Source organism: Callospermophilus lateralis, chromosome 1 (assembly GCF_048772815.1).
Source record: "Callospermophilus lateralis isolate mCalLat2 chromosome 1, mCalLat2.hap1, whole genome shotgun sequence".
NCBI lineage: Eukaryota > Metazoa > Chordata > Mammalia > Rodentia > Sciuridae > Callospermophilus > Callospermophilus lateralis.
The window spans coordinates 162,052,946-162,078,042 of NC_135305.1; positions in this window are offsets into that span (position 1 = coordinate 162,052,946).

The window sequence follows — 25,097 nt, forward strand, 5'->3', positions numbered from 1 at the left end:
GAAGGTTGGCAACCTTTTTCAATGAAAGTGCTTTTCGCCTGTCTCTTCTTATGGCTCCTTGAAGAGGAAACCAACCATAGAGACAAATCTGAGGACTACTTTATTTTGTCAAGTTTCAAAGAGCTTCTACAAACCATGTTGGATTTAGGGTTCTAAATTCATCTATCTATATACGAAAAAATAGAGTGAAACTTAAAAATAAAAACTGCAACAGTTAAGGAATGCTTCAACCTAGAAAAACAAAATTTGGTGAGCCAAGTGCGATTTATGCACTAATCATTACCACCAAGTATCATAAAGTTTGGGTGAAAAAATATTTGCTGCTATTTCGAAAACTCGTAGATTCTTGGAAGCTTGGCAAAACCTTTCAGTCAACGTCCCTTTCTCCAGTCTCTGCTTAGGGCTACTTGAATAGGAAACAAACAATAGAGAAAAAACTGAGAACTACTTTATTTTGTCAAATTTCAAAGAGCTACTACAAACCATGTTGGATTTAGAGTTCCAATTCATCTATCTATATATAAGAGAACAGAGTGAAACCTAAAAATAAATACTGCTACTGTAAACAAACGTTTCAACCTAGAAGAAAAATATTTGGTGAGCCACGTGAGACTTGTGTACTGATTATTACCACCAAGCATCATCGAGATTGGGTGAAAAAATATTATCTTGTATTTTGGAAAATCGTAGATTCTTGGACGCTTGGCAACTTCTTTCAATGAAAGTGCTTTTCTCCAGTTTATGCTTAGGGCTACTTGAAGAGGAAACAAACCATAGAGACAAAACTGAGAACTACTTTATTTTGTAAAGTTCAAAGACCTACTACAAACCATGTTGGATTTAGTGTTTCAATTTCATCTGTCTTTATAGGAGAGAACAGAGTGAAACCTAAAAAAAAAAAAAACTGCAACTGTAAACGAATGCTTCAACCAAAAAGTCAAAATTTGGTGAGCCAAGTGGGACTTGTGTACTGATCATGATAAAGTATCATCAAGATTGAGTGTAAAAATGTATGCTGCTATTTTGAAAACTCGTAGATTCTTGGAAGCTTGGCAAAACCTTTCAATCAACGTGCCTTTCGCCAGTCTCTGCTTAGGGCTACTTGAATAGGAAACAAACAATAGAGAAAAAACTGAGAACTACTTTGTTTTGTCAAGTTTCAAAAAGCTACTACAAACCTTCTTGGATTTAGAGTTCCAAATTCATCTATTTATATAGGAGAGAACAGAGTGAAACCTAAAAACAAAAACTGCTACTGTAACTGAATTCTTCAACCTAGAAGAACAAAATTTGCTGAGCCAAGTGGGATTTGTATACTGATCATTACCACCGAATATCATCATGATTGGGTGAAAAAATGGTTGCTGGAACTTCGGCAATTCCTAGATTCTTGGACGCTTGGCAACCCCTTTCAATGAAAGTTCTTTTCGCCAGTCTCTGCTTTGGGCTAATTGAAGAGGAAACAAACCATAGAGACAAAACTGAGAACTACTTTATTTTGTGAAGTTTCAAAGAGATACTACAAACCATGTTGGATTTTGGGTTCTAAATTTATCTTTCTATATAGGAAAGAATAGAGTGAAACCTAAAAATAAAAACTACAACTGTAAACGAACGCTTCAACCTAGAAGAACAAAATTTGGTGAGCGAAGTGGGACTTGTGTACTGATCATTACCACCAAGTATCATCAGGATTCGTGAAACAATATTTGCTGGTATTTTGGAAACTCAAAGATTCTTGAACGCTTGGCAACCCCTTTCAATGAAAGTGCTTTTCGCCAGTTTCTGCTTAGGGCTACTTGAAGAGGAAACAAACCACAGAGACAAAACCTAGAACTACTTTATTTTGTCAAGTTTCAAAGAGCTACTACAAATCATGTTTTATTTAGAGTTTCAAATTCATCTATCTATATAGGAGAGAACAGAGTGACACCTAAAAATAAAAACTGCTACTGTACACGAACGCTTCAACCTAGAAGAACAAAATTTGGTGAGCCAAGTGGGATTTGTATACTGATAATTACCAACAAGTACCATCATAATTTGGAAAACAATATTTTCTGGTATTTTGAAAAATCGTAGATTCTTGGACGCTTGGCAACCCCTTTCAATGAAAGTGCTTTTCGCCAGTCTCTCCTTTTGGCTAGTTGAAGAGGAAACAAACCATAGAGACAAAACTGAGAATTACTTTATTTTGTCAAGTTTCAAAGACGTACTACAAACCATGTTGGATTTAGTGTTTCAGTTTCATCTATCTATATAGGAGAAAACAGAGTGAAACCTAAAAATAAAACTGCTGCTGTAAACGAACACTTTAACATAGAAAAACAAAATTTGGTGAGCCAAGTGGGAATTGTGTACTGATCATTACCACCAAGTATCATCATGATTGGGGGAAAAATATTTGCTGGTATTTCGGAAACTCGTGGATTCCTGGAAGCTTGGAAACCCATTTCAATGAAAGTGCTTTTCGTCAGTCTCTGCTTAGGGCTACTTGAAGAGGAAACAAACCATAGAGACAAAACTGAGAACTACTTTATTTTGTCAGATTTCAAAGGGCTACTACAAACCATGTTGGATTTAGAGTTCCAAATTCATCTATCTATATAGGAGAGAACAGAGTGAAACCTAAAAATAAAACTGCTGCTGTAAACGAACGCTTCAACATAGAAGAACAAAATTTGGTGAGACAAGTGGGAATTGTGTACTGATCATTACCACCATGTATCATCAAGATTGGGTGAAAAATATTTGCTGGTATTTTGGAAACTCGTAGATTCTTGGAAGATTGTCAACCCCTTTCAAAGAAAGTGATTTCGCCAGTCTCTGCTTAGGGCTACTTGAAGAGGAAACAAACCATAGAGACAAAACTGAGAACTAATTTATTTTGTCAAGTTTTAAAGAGCTACTACAAACCATGTTGGATTTAGAGTTCTAAATTCATCTATCTATATAGGAAAGAATAAAGTGAAACCTAAAAATAAAACTGCAACTGTAAACGAACGCTTCAACCTAGAAGAAAATATTTGGTGAGCGAACTGGGATTTGTGTACTGATCATTACCACCAAGTACCATCAAGATTGGATGAAAGAATATTTGCTGGTATTTCAGAAAATCCTAGATTCTGGGAATCTTGGCAACCCCTTTCAATGAAAGTGCTTTTCTCCAGTCTCTGCTTAGGGCTACTTGAAGATGAAACAAACCATAGAGAAAACACTGAGAACTACTTTTTTTGTCAAGTTTCAAAGAGCTACTAGAAACCATGTGGGATTTAGGGTTCCAAATTCATCTATCTATATAGAAAAGAATAGAGTGAAACCTAAGAATAAAAACTGCAACAGTTAACAAATGCTTCAACCTAGAACAAAATTTGGTGAGCCAAGTGACACTTGTGTACTGATTATTTCCACCAAGTATCATCAAGATTGGGTTAAAAAATATTTGGTGGTATTTGTGAAACGCCTAGATCCTTGGAAGTTGGCAAACTTTTTCAATGAAAGTGCCTTTTGCCAGTCTCTGCTTATGGTTACTTGAAGAGGAAACAATCCATAGAGACAAAACTGAGAACTACTTTATTTTGTCAAGTTTCAAAGAGCTACTAAAAACCATGTTGGATTTAGAGTTCCAAATTCATCTATCTATATAGGAGAGAACAGAGTGAAACCAAAATTAAAAACTGCTAGTGTAAACGAACGTTTCTTTCTATAAGAACAATATTTGGTGAGTTAAGTGGGATTTGTGTACTCACCATTGCCCCCAAGTATTAACAAGATTTGGTGAAAACTATTTGCTGGTATTTCGGAATCTTGTAGATTCTTGGACGCTTGGCAATGCCTTTCAATGAGAGTGCTTTTCGACAGTCTCTGCTTAGGGCTACTAGAAAAAGAAACAAACCATAGAGACAAAACTGAGAACTACTTTATTTTGTCAAGTTTTAAAGACCTACTACAAACCATGTTGGATTTAGAGTTCCAAATTCATCTATCTATATAGAAGAGAATAGAGTGTAACCTAAAAATAAATACTGCTAATGTAAACAAATGCTTCAACCTAGAAGAAAAAAATTTGGTGAGCCACGAGACACTTGTGTACTGATTATTACCACCAAGTATCATCAAGATTGGGTGAAAAAAAGGTTTTCTGGTATTTCGGAAAATCGTAGATTCTTGGACGATTGGCAACTTCTTTTAATGAAAGTGCTTTTCTCCAGTTTATGCTTAGGGCTACTTGAAGAGGAAACAAACCATAGAGACAAAACTGAGAACTACTTTATTTTGTAAAGTTTCAAAGAGCTACTACAAACCATGTTGGATTTAGTGTTCCAAATTCATATATCTATATAGGAGAGAACAGAGGGAAACCTAAAAATAAAAACTGCAACTGTAAACGAACGCTTCAACCAAGAAGAACAAAATTTGGTGAGCCAAGGGGGACTTGTGTACTGATCATTATCACCAAGTATCATCAAGATTGGGTGTAAAAATATTTTCTGGTATTTCGGAAACTCGTAGATTCTTGGACGCTTGGCAACCCCTTTCAATGAAAGTGCTTTTCGCCAGTCTCTGCTTTTGGCTAGTTGAAGAGGAAACAAAGCATAGAGACAAAACTAAGAATTACTTTATTTTGTCAAGTTTCAAAGAGCTACTACTAACCATGTTGGATGTAGAGTTCCAAATTCATCTATCTATATAGGAGAGAACAGAGTCACACCTAAAAATAAAAACTGCTACTGTAAACGAACGCTTCACCTAGAAGAACAAAGTTTGGTGAGCCATTGGGATTTGTATAATGATCATTACCAACAAGTATCATCATGATTGGGAAAACAATATTTTCTGGTATTTTGGAAACTTGTAGATTCTTGGACGCTTGGCAACCCCTTTCAATGAAAGTGCTTTTCGTCAGTCTCTGCTTAAAGCTACTTGAAAAGGAAACAAACTACAGAGAAAAAAATGAGAACTCTTTTATTTTCTCAAGTTTCAAGGAGCTACTAAAAACCATGTTGAATTTAGAGTTCCAAATTCATCTATCTATATAAGAGAGAACAGAGTCAAACCTAAAGATATAAACTGCTACTGTAAATGAACGCTTCAACGTATGACAACAAAATTTGGTGAGCAAAGTGGGATTTGTGTACTGATCATTACCACCAATAGAATCAAGATTGGGTGGAAAAATATTTGCCGGTATTTCAGAAAATCCTAAATTTTTGGACGCTTGGCAACTTCTTTAAATGAAAGTGCTTTTCGCCAGTCTCTGCTTAGGGCTACTTGAAGAGAAAACAAATCATAGAGACAAAACTGAAGACTACTGTATTTCGTCAAGTTTCAAAGAGCTACTACAAACCATGTTGGATTTAGGGTTCCAAATTCATCTGTCTATATAAAAAAGAATAGAGTGAAACCTAAAAATATAAACTGAAACAGTTAACGAACGCTTCAACCTAGAAGAACAAAATTTGGTGAGACAAGTGAGACTTGTGTACTGAACATTACCACCAAGTATCATCAAGTAAGGGTGAAAAAATATTTGCTGGTAATTCGAAAACTCGTAGATTCTTGGAAGCTTGGCAAAACCTTTCAATGAATGTGCCTTTCGCCAGTCTCTGCTTAGGGCTATTGAAGAGGAAACAAACCGTAGAGACAATACTGAGAACTACTTTATTTTGTCAAGTTTCAAAGAGCTACTACAAACCATGTTGGATTTAGAGTGCCAAATTCATCTAACTATATAAGAGTAAACAGAGTGAAACCTAAAAATAAATACTGCTACTGTAAACAAACGCTTAAACCTAGAAGAAAAAAATTTGGTGAGCCAAGTGAGACTTGTGTACTGATCATTACCACCAAGTATCATCAAGATTGGGTGAAAAAATATTTGCTGGTATTTCAGAAACTCGTACATTCTTGGAAGCTTGGCAACCCATTTCAATGAAAGAGCATTTCGCCAGGCTCTGCTTTGGGCTACTTCAAGAGGAAACAAACCATAGAGACAACACTGAGAACTACTTTTATTTGTCAAGTTTCAAAGAGCTACTACAAACCATGTTGGATTTAGAGTTCCAAATTCATCTATCTATATAGGAAAAAATAGAGTGAAACCTAAAAATAAAAACTGGAACAGTTAACGAACGCTTCAACCTAGAAGAACAAAATTTGGGGAGCCAAGTGGGATTTGTGTACTGATCATTACAACCAAGTATCATAAAGTTCGGGTGAAAAAATATTTGCTGGTATTTCGAAAACTCGTAGATTTTTGGAAGCTTGGCAAAACCTTTCAATCAATGTGCCTTCGCCAGTCTCTGCTTAGGGCTATTGAAGAGAAAACAAACCATAGAGAAAAAACTGAGAACTCCTTTATTTTGTCAAGTTTCAAAGAGCTACTACAAACCATGTTGGATGTAGAGTTCAAATTCATCTATCTATATAAGAGGGAACAGAGTAAATCCTAAGACATAAACTGCTACTGTAAACGAAAGCTTCAACCTAGAAGAACAAAATTTGGTGATCCAAGTGGGATTTGTGTACTGATCATTACAACCACTTATCGTCAAGATTGGGTGAAACAATATATGCTGGTATTTTGGAAAATTGTAGATTCTTGGAGGATTGGCAACACCTTATAATGAAAGTGCTTTTCGCCAGTTTCTGCTTAGGGCTACTTGAAGAGGAAACAAACCATAGAGACATCACTAAGAACTACTTTATTTTCTCAAGTTTCAAAGAGCTACTACAAACCATGTTGGATTTAGAGTTTGAAATTCATCTATTAATATAAGAGTGGACAGAGTGAAACCGAAAAATAAAAACTGCTACTGTAAACAAACGCTTCACTCTAGAAGAAGAAATTGTGGTGAGCTAAGTGGGATTTGTGTACTGATCATTACCACCAAGTATCATCAAGATTGGCTTAAAAAATATTTGCTGGTTTTTCGGAAACTCGTAGATTCTTGGAATCTTGGCAACCCCTTTCAATGAAAGGGTTTTGAATAATCTTTGCTTAAGGCTACTTGAAGAGGAAATAAACCATAGAGACAAACTGAGAAATACTTTATTTTTCAAGTTTCAAAGAGCTACTATAATCCATGTTGGATTTAGAGTTCCTAATTCATCTATCTATATAGGAGAAAACAGAGTGAAACCTAAAAATAAAAACTGCTACTGTAAACTAACGCTTCAACCTAGAAAACAAAATTTGGTGAGCCAAGTGGGACTTGTATACTGATCATTACCACCACGTATCATCAAGATTGGGTGAAAAAATATTTGCTGGTATTTCGGAAACTCGTAGATTCTTGGACTCTTGGCAACCCCTTTCAATGAAAGTGCTATTCACGAGTCTCTGCTTAGTGCTACTTGAAGAGGAAACAAACCATAGAGAGAAAAATGAGAACTACTTCATTTTTTCTAGTTTCAAAGAGCTACTACAAATCCGGTTTGATTTAGAGTTCCAAATTTATCTATCTATATAGCAACAAACAGACTGAAACCTAACAATTAAAACTGCAACTGTAAACGAACGCTTCAACCTAGAAGAACAAAATTTGGTGAGCCAAGTGGGACTTCTGTACTGATCATTACCACGAAGTACCATCACGTTTGGATGAAAAAATATTTGCTAGTATTTCAGAAACTCGTAGATTCTTGGAAGCTTAGCAACCCCTTTCAATGAAAGTACTTTTCCACAGTCTCTGCTTAGAGCTACTTGAGGAGGAAACAAACCAAAGAGACAAAACAGAGAACTACCTTATTTTGTCAAGTTTCAATGAGCTACTAAAAACCTTTTTGGATTTAGAGTTCCAAATTCATCTATCTATATAAGAGAGAACAGAGTTAAACCTAAAGATATAAACTGCTACTGTAAATGAACGCTTCAACGTAGAATAACAAAATTTCGTGAGCCAAGTGGGATTTCTGTTCTGATCATTACCACCAAGTATCATCAAGATTTGGTGTAAAAATATTTGCTTGTATTTTGGAAACTCGTAAATTCTTGGACACTTGGCCACCCTTTCCATGAAAGTGCTTTTCGCCAGTCTCTGCTTAGGGCTACTTGAAGAGGAAACAACTCATAGGCACAAAACTGAGAGCTACTTTACTTGGTCGAGTTCAAAGAGGTACTACCAAACATGTTGTATTTAGAGTTCAAAATTTATCTATTTATATTGGAGAGAACAGAGTGAAACCTAAAAATAAAAACTGGTACTGTAAACTAACGCTTCAAAATAGAAGAACAAAATTTGGTGAGCCAAGTGAGATTTATTTTGTCAAGTTTCAAAGAGCTACTAAAAACCATGTTGGATTTAGAGTTCCAAATTCATCTATCTATATAGGAGAAAACAGAGTGAAATCTAAAATACAAAACTGCTGCTGCAAACGAACGCTTCAATCTAGAAGAACAAAATTTTGTTAGCCAAGTGGGATTTGTGTACTGATCAATACCACCAAGTATCATCCTGATTGGGGGAAAAATATTTGCTGGTATTTTGAAAAATCGTAGATTCTTGGAAACGTGACAACTCCTTTCAATAAAAGTGCTTTTCGTCAGTCTCTGCTTAAAGCTACTTGAAAAGGAAACAAACTACAGAGAAAAAAATGAGAACTCTTTTATTTTCTCAAGATTCAAGGAGCTACTACAAACCATGTTGGATTTAGAGTTCCAAATTCATCTATCTATATAAGAGAGAACAGAGCGAAACCTAAAGATATAAACTGCTACTGTAAATGAACGCTTCAACGTATAACAACAAAATTTGGTGAGTCAAGTGGGATTTGTGTACTGATCATTACCACCAATATGATCAAGATTGGGTAGAAAAATATTTGCTGGTATTTCAAAAAATCCTAGATTCTTGGACGCTTGGCAACCCCTTTAAATGAAAGTGCTTTTCGCCAGTCTCTGCTTAGGGCTACTTGAAGAGGAAAGAAATCATAGAGACAAAACTGAGGACTACTTTATTTTGTCAAATTTCAAAGAGCTACTACAAACCGTTTTGTATTTACAATTCTAAATTCATCAATATAGGAAAGAATAGAGTGAAACCTAAAATTAAAACCTGCTGTTGGATTTAGAGTTTCAAATTCATCTATCTATAGGGGAGAGAATAGAGTGAAACCTAAATATAAAAACTGCTACTGTAGATGAACGCTTAAACTAGAATAACAAAATTTGGTGAGCCAAGTGGTATTTGTGTACTGATCATTACCACCAAGTATCATCAAGATTGGGTGAAAAAATATTTGCTGGTATTTCGGAAAATCGTAGATTCTTGGACGCTTGGCAACCCATTTCAATGAATGTGCTTTTGGGCAGCCTCTTCTTAGAAGAGGAAACAAACCATAGAGACAACACTGAGAACTACTATATTTTGTCAAGTTTCAAAGAGCTACTACAAACCATTTTGGATTTAGAATTCCAAATTCATCTATCTATATAAAAGAAATCAGAGTGCAACCTAAAAATAAAAACTGCTACTGGAATCAAACGCTTCAACCTAGAAGAACAAAATTTGGTGAGCCAAGTTGTTCTTGTGTACTGATCATTACCACCAAGTATCATCAAGATTGACTGAAAAAATATTTGCTGGAATTTCGGAAACTCGTAGATTCTTGAAAGCTTGGCAACTCCTTAAATGAAAGAGCTTTTCGAAAGTCTCTTCTCAGGGCTACTAGAACAGGAAACAGACCATAGAGGCAAAACTGAGAAGTATTATATTTTGTCAAGTTTCAAAGAGCTACTACAAACCATTTTGGATTTAGAGTTCCAAATTCATGTATCTATATAAAAGAAAACAGAGTGAAACCTAAAAATAAAAACTGCTACTGGAAACGAATGCTTCAACCTAGAAGAACAAAATTTGCTGACCCAAGTTGTTCTTGTGTAGTGATCATTACCACCAAGTATCATCAACATTGAGTGAAAAAATATTTGCTGGTATTTCGGAAACTCGTAGATTCTTGAAAGCTTCGCAACCCCTTAAATGAAAGTGCTTTTCGAAAGTCTCTGCTTAGGGCTACTAGAAGAGGAAACAAACCATAGAGACAAAACTGAGAACTACTTTATTTTGTTAAGTTTCAAAGAGCTACTACAAACCATGTTGGATTTAGGGTTCTAAATTGATCTGTCTATATAATAAAGAATACAGTGACACCTAAAAATAAGAACTGCAACTGTAAACGAATGCTACAACCTAGAAGAACAAAATTTGGTGAGCCAAGTGGGTCTTGTGTACTTATCATTACCACCAAGTATCATTAAGATTGGGTGAAAAACTATTTGCTTGTATTTCAAAAACTCGTAGATTCCTGGACGCTTGGCAACCCCTTTCAATGAAAGTGCTTTTCGCCAGTCTCTCCTTTGGGCTAGTAGAAGAGAAAACAAACCATAGAGACAAAAGTCAGAACTACTTTATTTTGTCAAGTTTCAAAGAGCTACTACAAACCATGTTGGATTTACAGTTCCAAATTCATCTATCTATATAGGAGAAAACAGAGTGAAACCTAAAAATAAAAACTGCTACTTTAAAAAAAACTTCAACCTTGAAGAACAAAATTTGTTGAGCCAAGTGTGATTTGTCTACTAATCATTACCACCAAGTATCATCAAGATTTGGTGAAAAAATATTTGCTGGTATTTAGGGAACTCGTAGATTCTTGGAAGCTTGGCAACCCCTTTCAATGAAAGTGCTTTTCACCAGTCTTTGCTTCAGGTTAGTTGAAGAGGAAACAAACCATAGAGACAAAACTGAGAACTACTTTATTTTGTCAAGTTGCAAAGAGCTACTACAAACCATGTTGAATGTAGAGTTTCAAATTCATCTATCTATATAGGTGAAAACAGAGTGAAACCTAAAAATATAAACTGCTACTGTAAACAAATGCTTCAACCTTAAAGCACTAAATTTGGTGAGCCAAGTGGGATTTGTGTACGGATCATTACCACCAAGTATCATCAAGATTGGGTGAAAAACTATTTCCTGGTATTTTGGAAACTCGTAGATTCTTGGAAGCTTGGCAAAACCTTTCAATGAAAGTGCCATTCACCAGGCTTTTTTTAGGGCTACTTGAAGAGGAACCAATCTATAGAGACAAAACTGAGAACTACTTTATTTTGTCAAATTTCAAAGAGCTACTACAAACCATGTTAGATTTGTATTTCCAAATTCATCTGTCTATATAGGAGAGAACAGAGTGAAACCTAAAAAAAATACTGCTACTGTAAACTAACACTTCAACCTAGAAGACAATATTTAGTGAGCCAAGTGGCATTTGTGTACTAATCATTACCACAAAGTATCATCAAGATTGGGTGAAAAAATATTAGCTGGTATTTGGAAACTCGTAGATTCTTGAAAGCTTGGCAACCCCTTTCAAGGAAAGTGCTTTTCCACAGTCTGCTTAGGGCTACTTGAAGAGGAAACAAACCATAAAGACAAAACTGAGAACTAGTTTATTTTGTCAAGTTTCAAAGAGCTACTACAAACCGTTTTGTATTTACAATTCTAAATTCATCAATATAGGAAAGAATAGAGTGAAACCTAAAATTAAAAACTGCTGCTATAAAAGAACGCTTCAAACTAGAAGAAAAAAATTTGGTGAGCCAAGTGGGATTTGTGTATTGATCATTACCACCATGTATCATCATGATTGGGGGAATATATTTGATGTTGTTTCCGACACTCTTAGATTCTTGGAAGCTTGTAAACCCCTTTCAATGAAAGTGCTTTTCGTCAGTCTCTGCTTAGGGTACTTGAAGAGGAAACAAACCATAGAGACAAAACTCAGAACTACTTTATTGTGTCAAGTTTCAAGGAGCTAGTTCAAACGTGTTTGATTTAAACTTCCAATCTCATCTACCTATACAGGAGAAAAGAGAGTGAAACCTAAAAATACAAAGTGTTACTGGAAACGACCCTCAACCTAGAAGAGAGAAAATTGGGCAGCCAATGGGCAAAGTGAACTGATCATTACCACCAAGTATCTTCAAGATTGGGTGAAAAAATATTTGCTGAGATTTCAGAAAACTAGTAGTTTTTTAGAAGCTTGGCAACCCCTTTCAAATGAAAGTGTCTTTCGCCACTCTCTGCTTAGGGCTACTTCAAGAGGAAACAAACCATAAAGGCAGAACTTAGAACTACTTATTGTGTCAAGTTTCAAGGAGCTAGCACAAACCGTGTTTGATTTACGATTCCAAACACACCTATGTAAACAGGAGAAAAAAGAGTGAAACCATGAAATTCAAAGTGCTACTGGAAACGAACGCTTCAACCTAGAAGAATGAAATTAGTCAGCCATGTGTGCTTAGTGAACTGATCATTACCACCAAGTATCATCAAGATTGGGTGAAAAATAGATCCAATATGGCGGCGGGCAGAGAGGCTGCACTTTCACTGCACTCCCAGTGATTGGGTCACAAAGTTGCAAGGATAACTCTTGGATCCTTCCAATGGAGATTCTCTTAGCAAAATTCCATTGAAGAGAGACCGCCCGGGAGCTACTAGAATTTTTTTAAAACGTCTATGTGACCCGGACGAGCGGGACCCTGCCGCTAGACACGGAGTACCAGATTCACCTTCCACAGTTCGCGCTCCGCGGGCACAGCTGCAGATCTGTCCACCCGCCCCCAGCCAAAGTGACTGGGTCCTGCTAGATGCCGAGACACAGCTTGGCAGGAAGAAGTCTTTAGCCAAGCCCCCAGGAGGCAGGAGCTGAGGCGAACCGGGCCGGACCAGTTCCACCCCTCCCCTTGAACACTACAGCAAGGAGCCTGGGGCCCGCCATAGCAGAGATGTGACGTCATCGGAGTTCGGCTGGCGGAATTCCTTCCTAGCAGAATCCACTTTAGCAGGTGCGTGACTTCCCATACTGATACAGGCAGCCAGGAAACCTCATTGACTTCTCAGGGGTCGTGTCCGTAGGGAAGCAGAGGGGATCCCAGACCCCAAGGCCCCCATATCACCAGCGGTGACCATCAGGGTCTTAGCCGCCAGTTTACCACAGCACTGGGGCTTAAAAGGGACACACGGTGGGGCTGCAAGTGTAACTAGACCTCTGGAGAATCACTTCTGGGGAACAGGACCTGGCTGGCAGGCTGACAGGAGGAAGGGGGTTAAGAGCTGGAGAAGTGAAATGGCTCTGGACTGACAAGTCTGAGAGACCCCCAGGAGACACCCTACAGAGATAGCTCTCGGCAGGTAGAGAACAGACGCTCCGCTTGGAGGGCACAGCTCCGCCTACTGGAAGAGAAGAAGGAGGATCTCCAAGACTTTAATTTTTTGTTGTTGTTGTTGTTGTGGTGGTGGTCGTGGTTGCTGCTGCCGATATTTTTTTCTCTCTCCTTATTCTCTCCCTGATCCTTCCCCCCCTACTCCTTCTCTCTTTCTATCCCATTTCAAGTTTTATTGTTCTTTTCATTCCCCTCTAATCTATCTCTCCCTCCATCCTTTTTTCTTTTTAACAGCACTTCATTCCCTTACCCCCCAACTCTCATCCCAAGCATTACATCTTCCATTGTGTGTAATTGTCTAAATGCAAATAGGTGAATATCTCGAGGCTGTCTATAAGACTCCCAAATACCTAGCTAGTAACAACACCCTGATCCAATCACCCGGTAGTATCCACCTTCAGTGGAGCAATCTTCTAAAGTAGCCAAGACATACTAACCATCGTACCACCAGAGCACCTAACCTAAACATATAGACCTAAGAACAAACAGCAAATCATTATATGCATACAGAACCTAGAAGCCTTATATGAATTGAATGAATCTGCTTTAAAGCACAACAAAGCCCAACATTTCTAGGCATAATCTCCCAACACAAAAGAGAGACAACAGAGATATACAAAGCCAAAACAAATGTATAGGAGAAAGCAGTTACAAAGCAGTCAAACAGAGCTGGATAGCAACGTGAACAATATGAAAAAACAAGGGAAAAAAGGGTTACAAACAATGCAGGACAATCTAAATATACAAGAGGACATAGCAGAAACAGAAACATGGACAGGGAAAGAAATCAAGGCATACCTAATTCAGATGGAACGGAATATTAGAGAAGACATGAGACAGCAAATCCAAGCATTGAAAGTATATTTTGAAGAGGAACTAACCACACAAATTCAATCAGTAAAGAATGAGCTTTATCAGGAGATAGAGGTGTTAAAAAAAATCAAGTTGTAATCATAGAAATGCAAGAAACCGTAAATCAGATTAAAAGCGCTAATGAGAATATTACAAACAGACTAGATCAAGTAGAAGTCAGAACATCAGATAATGAAGACAAAGTTTATCAACTTGAAAAGAATATAGTTAACACAGAAAAGATGCTGAAATCTCACGAGCAATCTATCCAAGAGATATGGGATCTTATCAAAAAACCAAATTTGAGAGTCATTGGGATAGAAGAAGGCACAGAGAATCAGTCCAAAGGAATGGATGGCTTACTAAAGGAGATAATACTAGAAAACTTCCCAGAGATGAACGATGGAATGGATTGCCAAATCCTGGAAGCTTACAGGACCCCAAACATCCAAAACCATAATAGAACAACTCCAAGACACATAATCATGAAGATAGCTAACATACAGGACAAGGAGAGAATACTAAAAGCTATGAGAGAAAGGAGGCAGATTACATTTAGAGGTAAACTAATTAGGTTAACGACTGATTTTTCATCACAGACTTTGAAAGCGAGAAGATCCTGGAACAATGTATTTCAAACACTGAAAAATAATGGATTCCAACCAAGAATACTGTATCCAGCAAAACTAAGCTTCAGATTTGACAATGAAATTAAAATATTTCACGATAAACAAAAGCTAAAAGAATTTGCAGCCAGAAAACCAGCACTGCAAAGCATTTTGAGCAAAATATTACAAGAAGAGGAACTGAAAAATAGCGCCCAGAACTAACAGTGGGTGGTATCTCAGTAAAGGGGAAGAAAAATAACCAAAGAGAGAAAACTAGCCAATCTAAAATAAATAAATAAATAAACATGACTGGAAGTACAAACCACATTTCAATTGTAACCTTAAATGTTAATGGCATAAATTCACCAATCAAGAGACATAGGCTAGTAACCTGGATTCAAAAAACAAATCCAACAATATGCTGCCTTCAGGAGACTCATATGATAGAAAAAGACATTCACAGACTGAAGGTGAAAGGTTGGAAAAAATCATACCACTCACATGGCCATCGGAAGCAAGCAGGAGTGGCCATTCTCATATCGAATAAAGTCAACTTCAAACCTAAGGTAATCAAAAGGGATAAAGAAGGACACTATATACTGTTAAAAGGAACCATCCACCATCAAGACATAACAATTATCAATTTATACGCACCAAACAATGGTGCTGCAACATTCATAAAACAAACTCTCCTCAAGTTCAAGAGTCAAATAGACCACAACACAATAATTATGGGGGACTGCAACACACCACTCTCGCCATTGGACAGATCCTCTAGACAAAAGCTGAACAAAGAAACTATCAAAATTAATAACGTAATCAATAACCTAGACTTAACTGACATATATAGAATATATCAACCATCATCAAGTGGATACACATTCTTCTCAGCAGCACATGGATCCTACTCAAAGATAGACCATATATTATGCCATAGGGCGACTCTCAGTAAATATAAAGGTGTGGAGATAACACCATGCACCATATCTGACCATAATGGAATGAAGCTGGAAATTAATGATAAAAGAAGGAAGGAAAAATCCTGCATCACCTGGAAAATGAACAATATGTTACTGAATGATCAATGGGTTACAGAAGATATAAAGGAGGAAATCAAAAAATTCCTAGAAATAAACGACAATACAGACACAACATACCGGAATCTATGGGACACAATGAAAGCAGTTTTAAGAGGGAAATTCATTTCCTGGAGTTCATTCCTCAAAAAAAAGAAAAAAACCAACAAATAAATGAACTCACACTACATCTTAAAACCTTAGAAAAGGAAGAGCAAAACAACAGCAAATATAGCAGAAGACAAGAAATAATTAAAATCAGAGTGGAAATTAACGAAATTGAAACAAAAAAAAACACTGAAAAAATTGATAAAACTAAAAGATGGTTCTTTGAAAAAATAAATAAGATCGACAGACCCTTAGCCACGCTAATGAAGAGAAGAAGAGAGAGAACGCAAATTACTAACATATGGGATGAAAAAGGCAATATCACAACAGACACTACAGAAATACAGAAGATAATTAAAAAGTATTTTGAAACTCTATATTCCAATAAAATAGAAGATAGTGAAGATATCGATAAATTTCTTAAGTCATATGATCTGCCCAGATTGAGTCAGGAAGACACACACGATTTAAACAGACCAATAACAAAAGAAGAAATTGAAGAGGCCATCAAAAGACTACCAACTAAGAAAAGCCCAGGACCGGATGGGTATACAGCAGAATTTTACAAAACCTTCAAAGAAGAATTAATACCAATACTTTTCAAGCTATTTCAAAAAATAGAAAAAGAAGGAGCTCTTCCAAATTCATTCTATGAGGCCAACATAACCCTGATCCCAAAACCAGACAAAGACACTTCAAAGAAAGAAAACTATAGACCAATATCTCTAATGAACTTAGATGCGAAAATTCTCAATAAAATCCTGGCGAATCGAATGCAAAAGCATATCAAAAAAATTGTGCACCATGATCAAGTAGGATTCATCCCTGGGATGCAAGGCTGGTTCAATATACGTAAATCAATAAATGTTATTCACCACATCAATAGACTTAAAGATAAGAACCATATGATCATCTCGATAGATGCAGAAAAAGCATTTGACAAAGTACAGCATCCCTTTATGTTCAAAACACTAGAAAAACTAGGGATAACAGGAACTTACCTCAACATTGTAAAAGCTATCTATGCTAAGCCTCAGGCTAACATCATTCTAAATGGAGAAAAACTGAAGGCATTCCCTCTAAAATCTGGAACTAGACAGGGATGCCCTCTTTCACCACTTCTATTCAACTTAGTTCTTGAAATACTAGCTAGAGCAATTAGACAGACGAAAGAAATTAAAGGCATAAAAATAGGAAAAGAAGAACTTAAATTATCGCTATTTGCGGATGACATGATAATATACTTAACAGACCCAAAAGGGTCTACAAAGAAACTGCTAGAGTTGAATTCAGCAAAGTGGCAGGATATAAAATCAATATGCATAAATCAAAGGCATTCCTGTATATCAGCAACAAAACTTCTGAAATGAAAATGAGGAAAACCACCCCATTCACAATATCCTCAAAGAAAATAAGATACTTGGGAATCAACCTAACAAAAGAGGTGAAAGATTTATACAATGAAAACTACAGAACCCTAAAGAGAGAGATAGAAGAAGATCTTAGAAGATGGAAAAATGTACCCTGTTCATGGAAAGGCAGAACTAACATTATCAAAATGGCGATATTACCCAAACTTCTCTACAGGTTTAATGCGATGCCAATCAAAATCCCAATGGCATTTCTTGTAGAAATAGATAAAGCAATCATGAAATTCATATGGAATAACAAAAGACCCAGAATAGCAAAAACAATACTAAGCAGGAAGTGTGAATCTGGAGGTATAGCGATACCAGAGTTCAAACTGTACTACAAAGCAATAGTAACAAAAACAGCGTGGTACTGGTACCAAAACTGGCAGGTGGATCAATGGTACAGAATAGAGGACACAGAAACCAATCCACAAAATTACAAATTTCTTATATTTGATAAAGGGGCTAAAAACATGCAATGGAGGAAGGATAGCATCTTCAACAAATGGTGCTGGGAAAATTGGAAATCCATATGCAACAAAATAAAACTGAATCCCTTTCTCTCGCCATGCACAAAAGTTAACTCAAAATGGATCAAGGAGCTTGATATCAAAGCAGAGACCCTGCACCTGATAGAAGAAAAAGTTGGCTCCGATCTACATATTGTGGGGTCAGGCTCCAAATTCCTTAATAGGACGCCAATAGCCCAAGAGTTAATAACAAGAATAAACAAATGGGACTTACTTAAACTAAAAAGTTTTTTCTCAGCAAGAGAAACAATAAGAGAAGTAAATAGGGAGCCTGCATCCTGGGAACAAATCTTTACTCCTCACACTTCAGATAGAGCCCTAATTTCCAGAATATACAAAGAACTCAAAAAATTAAACAATAAGATAACAAATAACCCAATCAACAAATGGGCCAAGGACCTGAACAGACACTTCTCAGAAGAAGACATACAGTCAATTAATAAGTACATGAAAAAATGCTCACCTTCTCTAGCAGTCAGAGAAACGCAAATCAAAACCACGCTAAGATACCATCTCACTCCAGTAAGATTGGCAGCCATTAGGAAGTCAAACAACAATAAGTGCTGGCGAGGATGTGGGGAAAAGGGTACACTTGTACATTGCTGGTGGGACTGCAAAATGGTGCAGCCAATATGGAAAGCAGTATGGAGATTCCTGGGAAAACTGGGAATGGAACCACCATTTGACCCAGATATCGCCCTCCTCGGACTATTCCCTGAGGATCTTAAAAGAGCATGCTATAGGGATACTGCCACATCCATGTTCATAGCAGCACAATTCACAATAGCCAGACTGTGGAACCAACCTAGATGCCCTTCAATAGATGAATGGATAAAAAAATGTGGCATCTATACACAATGGAGTATTATGCAGCACTAAAAAATGACAAAATCATTGAATTTTCAGGGAAATGGATGGCATTAGAGCAGATTATGCTAAGTGAAGCTAGCCAATCCTTAAAAAACAAATGCCAAATGTCTTCTTTGATTTAAGGAGAGCAACTAAGAACTGAACAGAGGAAAAGAGCAAGAGGAAAATATTAACATTAAACTGAGACGAGTGATAGGAAGGAAAGGGAGAGAGAAGGGAAAGTGCATGGAAACGGAAGGACACGCTCATTTTTATACGAAATCACATATACAAGGTTGTGAGGGGAAAGGGGGGGAAGGGAGAGAATGGAACAACAACAGATGAGGTAGAGAGGGAAGATGAGAGGGGAGGGGAGGGGGGATAGTAGGGAATAGAAAAGTCAGCAGAATACAACAGTCACTAATATGGTATTATGTAAATATTGTGAATGTGTAACTGATGTGATTCTGCAATCTGTATTTGGGGTAAAAATGGAAATGCATAACTCATTTGAATCAAATGTATGGAAGATGAAAAAATAAATAAATAAATAAATAAATAAATAAATAAATAAAAAGATTGGGTAAAAAAAATTTTTGCTGAAATTTCAGAAAACTAGTAGTTTTTGGGAGATTGGAAAACCCTTTCAAAAAAGTGTCTTTCGCAAGTCTCTGCTTAAGGCGACTTCAAGAGGAAAAAAAACATAGAGATAGAACTTAGAACTACTTTACGTGTCAAGTTTCAAGAAGATAGCACAAACCGTGTTTGATTTAGAGTTCCAAAAATATCTATCTATACAGGAGAAAACAGAGTGAAAGCGAAAAATTCAAAGTGTTACTGGAAACCAACGCTTCAACCTAGAAGAATGAAAATTGGACAGCCCAGTGGGCTTAGTAAAGTGATCATTACCACCAAGTTTCATCAAGTTTGGAGAAAAAATATTTGGTGAGATTTCAGAAAACTAGTAGTTTTTTTGAAGCTTGACAAAACATTTCAAATGAAAGTGTCTTTCGCCACTCTCTGCTTAGAGCTACTTCAATAGCAAACAAACAATAGAGATAGAACTTAGAACTACTTTATTGTGTCAAGTTTCAAGGAGCTAGCACAAACCGTGTTTGATTTAGAGTTCCAAACACATCTATCTATAAAGTCAAAAAAAGAGTGAGACCTAAAAATTCAAAATCTTACTGGAAAAGAACGCTTCAACTGAGTAGAAGGAAAATTGGGCAGCCAAGTGGGCTTATTGGAATGATCATTACTACCAAGTATCACCAAGATTGGGTGAAAAAATATTTGCTGAGATTTCAAAAAACTAGTAGTTTTTTGGAAGCTTGGCAACCCCTTTCAAATGAAAGTGTCTTTCGCCAGTTTCTGCTTTGGGCTACTTAAAGAGAAAAAAAAAAAAAAACCATAGAGAGAGAACTTAGAACTACTTTATTGTGTCAAGTTTCAAGGAGCTAGCACAAACCGTGTTTGAATTACAATTTCAAACAGATCTATCTAAACAGGAGAAAACAGAGTGAAACCTAAAAATTCAAACTCTTACTGGAAACGAACACGTCAACCTAGAATAATGAAAATTGGGCAGCCAAGTGGGCTCAATGAACTTATCATTTCCACAAAGTATCATCAAAATTGGGTGAAAAAATATTTGCTGAGATTTCAGAAAACTAGTAGTTTTTTAGAAGCTTGGCAAACCCTTTCAAATGAAAGTGTCTTTTGCCATTCTCTGCTTAGGGCTACTTCAAGAGAAAACAAAAAATAGAGATAGAACTTAGAACTACTTTATTGTTTCAAGTTTAAAAAGGAGCAAAAACCATGTTTGATTTAGAGTTCCAAACACATCTATCTATACATAGGAAAGAGGATGAAACTGAAAAATTGAAACTCTTACTGGCAAAAAACGCTTCAACCTAGAATAATGAAAATGGGGCAGCCCAGTGGGTGTAGTGAACTGATCATTACCACCAAGTATCATCAAGATTGGGTGAAAAAATATTTGCTGAGATTACAGAAAACTATTAGTTTTTTGGAAGTTTTGAAACACCTTTCAAATGAAAGTGTCTTTTGCCAGGCTCTGCTTAGGGCTACTTCAAGAGGAAACAAACCATAAATATACAACTTGGAACTTCTTTATTGTGTCAGGTTTTAAGGAGTTAGCACAAACCGTGTTTGATTTACAGTTCCAAACACATCTATCTAAACAGAAGAAAACAGAGTGAAACCTAAGAATTTAAACAGTTACTGGAAATGAACGCTTCAACATAGAAGAATGAAAATTGGGCACCCAAGTGGGCTTAGTGAACTGATCATTACCACCAAGTATCATCAAGATTGGGTGAAAAAGTATTTGCTGAGGTTTCAGAAAACTAGTAGGTTTCTGGAAGCTTGGCACCACTTTTCAAATGAAAGTGTCTTTCACCAGTCTCTGCTTAGGGCTACTTCAAGAGGAAACAAACCATAGAGATAGAACTTAGAACTACATTATTTTGTCAAGTTTCAAGGAGCTAGCACAAACCGTGTTTGATTAATAGTTCCAAAGACATCTACCTATACAGGAGAAAACAAAGTGAAACCTAAAAATTCAAAATGTTACTGGAAATGAACGCTTCAACCTAGAAGAATAAAAATTGGACAGCCAAGTGGGCTTATGCAAGTGATCATTAAGACCAAGTATCATCAAGATTGGGTGAAAAAATACTTACTGAGATTTCAGAAAACTAGAAGTTTGTTAGAAGCATGGCAACCCCTTTCAAATGAAAGTGTCTTTCCTCAGTCTCTATTTAGGGATACTTCAAGAGATAACAAACCATAAAGAGAGAACTTAGAACTAATTTATTGTGTCAAGTTTCAAAGAGCTGGCACAAACCGTATTAGATTTAGAGTTCTAAACACATCTATCTATATAGGAGAAAACAGAGTGTAACCTAAAAATTCAAACTGTTACTGGGAACGAACGCTTCAACCTACAAGAATGAAAATTGGGCATCCCAAGTGGGCTCAGTGAACTGATCATTACCATCAAGTATCATGAAGATTGGGTGAAAAAATATTTGATGAGATTTCAGAAAACCAGTAGTTTTTTGGAAGCTTGGCAACAGCTTCCAAATGAATGTGTCTTTCGACAGTCTGTGCGTACGGCTACATCAAGAGGAAACGAACCATAGAGATAGAACTTAGAACAACTTTATTTTGTCAAGTTTCAAGGAGCTAGCACAAACCGTGTTTCATTTAGAATTCCAAACAGATCTATCTAAGCAGGAGAAAACAGAGTGAAACCTAAAAATTCAAACTCTTCCTGGAAACGAACGCTTCAACTTAGAATAATGAAAATTGGGCAGCCAAGTGGGCTTAGTGGACTGATCATTACCACCAAGTATCATCAAGATTGTGTGAAAAAATATTTGCTGAGATATCAGAAAACTAGTAGTTTTTTGGAAGTTTGGAAACCCCTTTCGAATGAAAGTGTCTTTCACCAGTCTCTTCTTGGGGCTACTTCAAGAAGAAACAAACCGTAGAGAGAGAACTTAGAACTACTTTATTGTGTCAAGTTTCAAGGAGCTAGCACAAACCGTGTTTGATTTAGAGTTCCAAACACATCTATCTACACAGGAGAAAACAGAATGAAACCGAAAATTTTAAAGCGTTCCTGGAAACGAACGCTTCAACCTAGAAGAATGAAAATTCGGCAGCCAAGTGGGCTAAGTGAACTAATCATGACCACGAAGTATTATCAGGATTGGGTGAAAAAATCTTTGCTGAGATTCCAGAAAACTAGTAGTTTTTTGGAAGCTTGGCAACCCCTTTCAAATGAAAGTGTCTTTCGCCAGTCTCTGCTTAGGGCTACTTCAAGAGGAAACAAACCATTGAGATAGAACTTAGAACTACTTTATTGTGTCAAGTTTCAAAGAGCTAGCACAACCCGAGTTGGATTTAGAGTTCCAAACATATCTATCTATGTAGGAGAAAACAGAGTGAAACCGAAAAATTCAAAGTTTTACTGGAAACGAACGTTTCAACCTAGAAGAATGGAAATTGGGCAGCCAAGTGGGCTTAGCAAACTGATCATTACCAGCAGGTATTCTCAAGATTGGGTGAAAAAATCTTTGCTGAGATTCAGAAAAATAGTAGTTTTTTGGATGTTTGGCACCCCTTTAATATGAAAGTGCCTTTTGCCAGGCACCGCTTAGGGCTACATCAAGACAAAACAATCCATACAGATAGAACTTACAACTCTTTTATTGTGTCAAGTTTCAAAGGGCTAGGACAAACCGTGTTTGATTTAGAGTTCCAAACACATCTATCTATATAGGAGAAAACAGAGTAAAACCTAAAAATTCAAACTGTTACAGGAAATGAACGCTTCAGCCTAGAATAATAAAAATTGGGCAGAAAAGGGGGCTTAATGAACTGATCTTTTCCACAAAGCATCATCAAGATTGGGAGAAAAAATATTAGCTGAGATTTAAGAAAACAAGGAGTTTTTTGAAGCTTGGAAACCCCATTCAAATGAAAGTGTCTATTGCCATTCTCTGCTTAGGGCTACTTCAAGAGAAAACAAACCATACAGATAGAACTTAGAACTACTTTATTGTTTCAAGTTTCAAGGAGGAGCAAATGCGGTGTTTGATTTAGAGTTCCAAACACATCTATCTATACATAGAAAAGAGAATGAAACTGAAAAATTGAAACTCTTACTGGAAACGAACGCTTCAACCTAGAAGAATGAAAATGAGGCAGCCCAGTGGGCTTAGTGAACTCATTATTCCCACCAAACATCATCAAGATTGGGTAAAAAAATATTTGCTGAGATTACAGAAAACTAGTAGTTTTTTGGAATTTTGGAAACCTCTTTCAAATGAAAGTGTGTTTCACCAGACTCTGCTTAGGGCTACTTCAAGAGGAAACAAACCATAGAGATAGAACTTAGAACAACTTTATTTTGTCAAGTTTCAAGGAGCTAGCACAAACCGTGTTTGATATACAGTTCCAAACACATCTATCGAAACAGGAGAAAACAGAGTAAAACCTTAGATTTTAAACAGTTACTGGAAACGAACGCTTCAACCTAGAAGAATGAAAATTGGGCAGCCAAGTGGGCTTAGTGAACTGATCATTACCACCAAGTATCATCAAGATTGGGTGAAAAAATATTTGCTGAGATTTAAGAAGAGTAGTCGTTATCTGGAAGCTTGGCAACACTTTTCAAATGAAAATGTTTTTCACCAGTCTCTGCTTAGGGCTACTTCAAGAGAAAACAAACCATAGAGATAGAACTTAGAACTACATTATTTTGTCAAATTTCAAGGAGCTAGCACAAACCGTGTTTGATTACTAGTTCCAAAGACATCTACCTATACAGGAGAAAACAGAGTGAAACCTAAAAATTCAAACTGTTACTGGAAACGAACGCTTCAACCTAGAAGAATGAAAATTGTTTAGCCAAGTGGGCTTAGTTAACTGATCATTACCACCAAGTATCATCAAGATTGGGTGAAAAAATATTTGCTGAGATTTCAGAAAACTAGTAGGTTTTTGGAAGCTTGGCAACCCTTTCAATTAAAAGTTTCTTTCCCCAGTCTCCACTTAGGGCTACTTCAAGAGGAAAGAAACCATAGAGATAGAACTTAGAACTACTTTATTGTTTCAAGTTTCAAAAACCTAGAACAAATCGTGTTTGATTTACAGTTAAAAACACATCTATCTATATAGTCGAAAACAGAGTGAAACCTTAAAATTCAAAATGTTACTGGAAACGAACGCTTCAACCTAGAAGAATGAAAATTGGGCAGCCAAGTGGGCTTAGTGAACTGATCATTACCACCAAGCATCATCCAGATTGCGTGAAAAAATATTTTCTGAGATTTCAGAAAACTAGTAGTTTTTTGGAAGCTTGGAAACCACTTTCAAATGAAAGTGTCTTTCCCCAGTCTCTGCTTAGTGCTACTTCAAGAGAAAACAAACCATAAAGATAGAACTTAGAAGTACTTTATTATGTCAGGTTTTAAAGATCTACCACAAACCGTGTTAGATTTAGAGTTCCAAACACATCTATCTATATAGTCGAAAACAGTTTAAAACCTAAAAATTCAAACTGTTACTGGAAACGAACGCTTCAACCTAGAAGAATGAAAATTGGGCAGCCAATGGGCTTAGTGAACTGATCATTACCACGAAGTATCAAGATTGGGTGAAAAAATATTTGTTGATATTTCAGGAAACTAGTATTGTTTTAAAAGCTTGGCAACCCCTTTCAATTGAAAGTGTCATTCGACAGTCTGTGCTTAGGGCTACATCAAGAGGAAACAAACCATAAAAATAGAACTTAGAACTACTTTATTGTGTCAAGTTTTGTAGATCTAGCACAAACCTTGTTAGATTTAGACTTTGAAACACATCTAAATATATAGTCGAAACAGTGTGAAGCCTAAAAATTC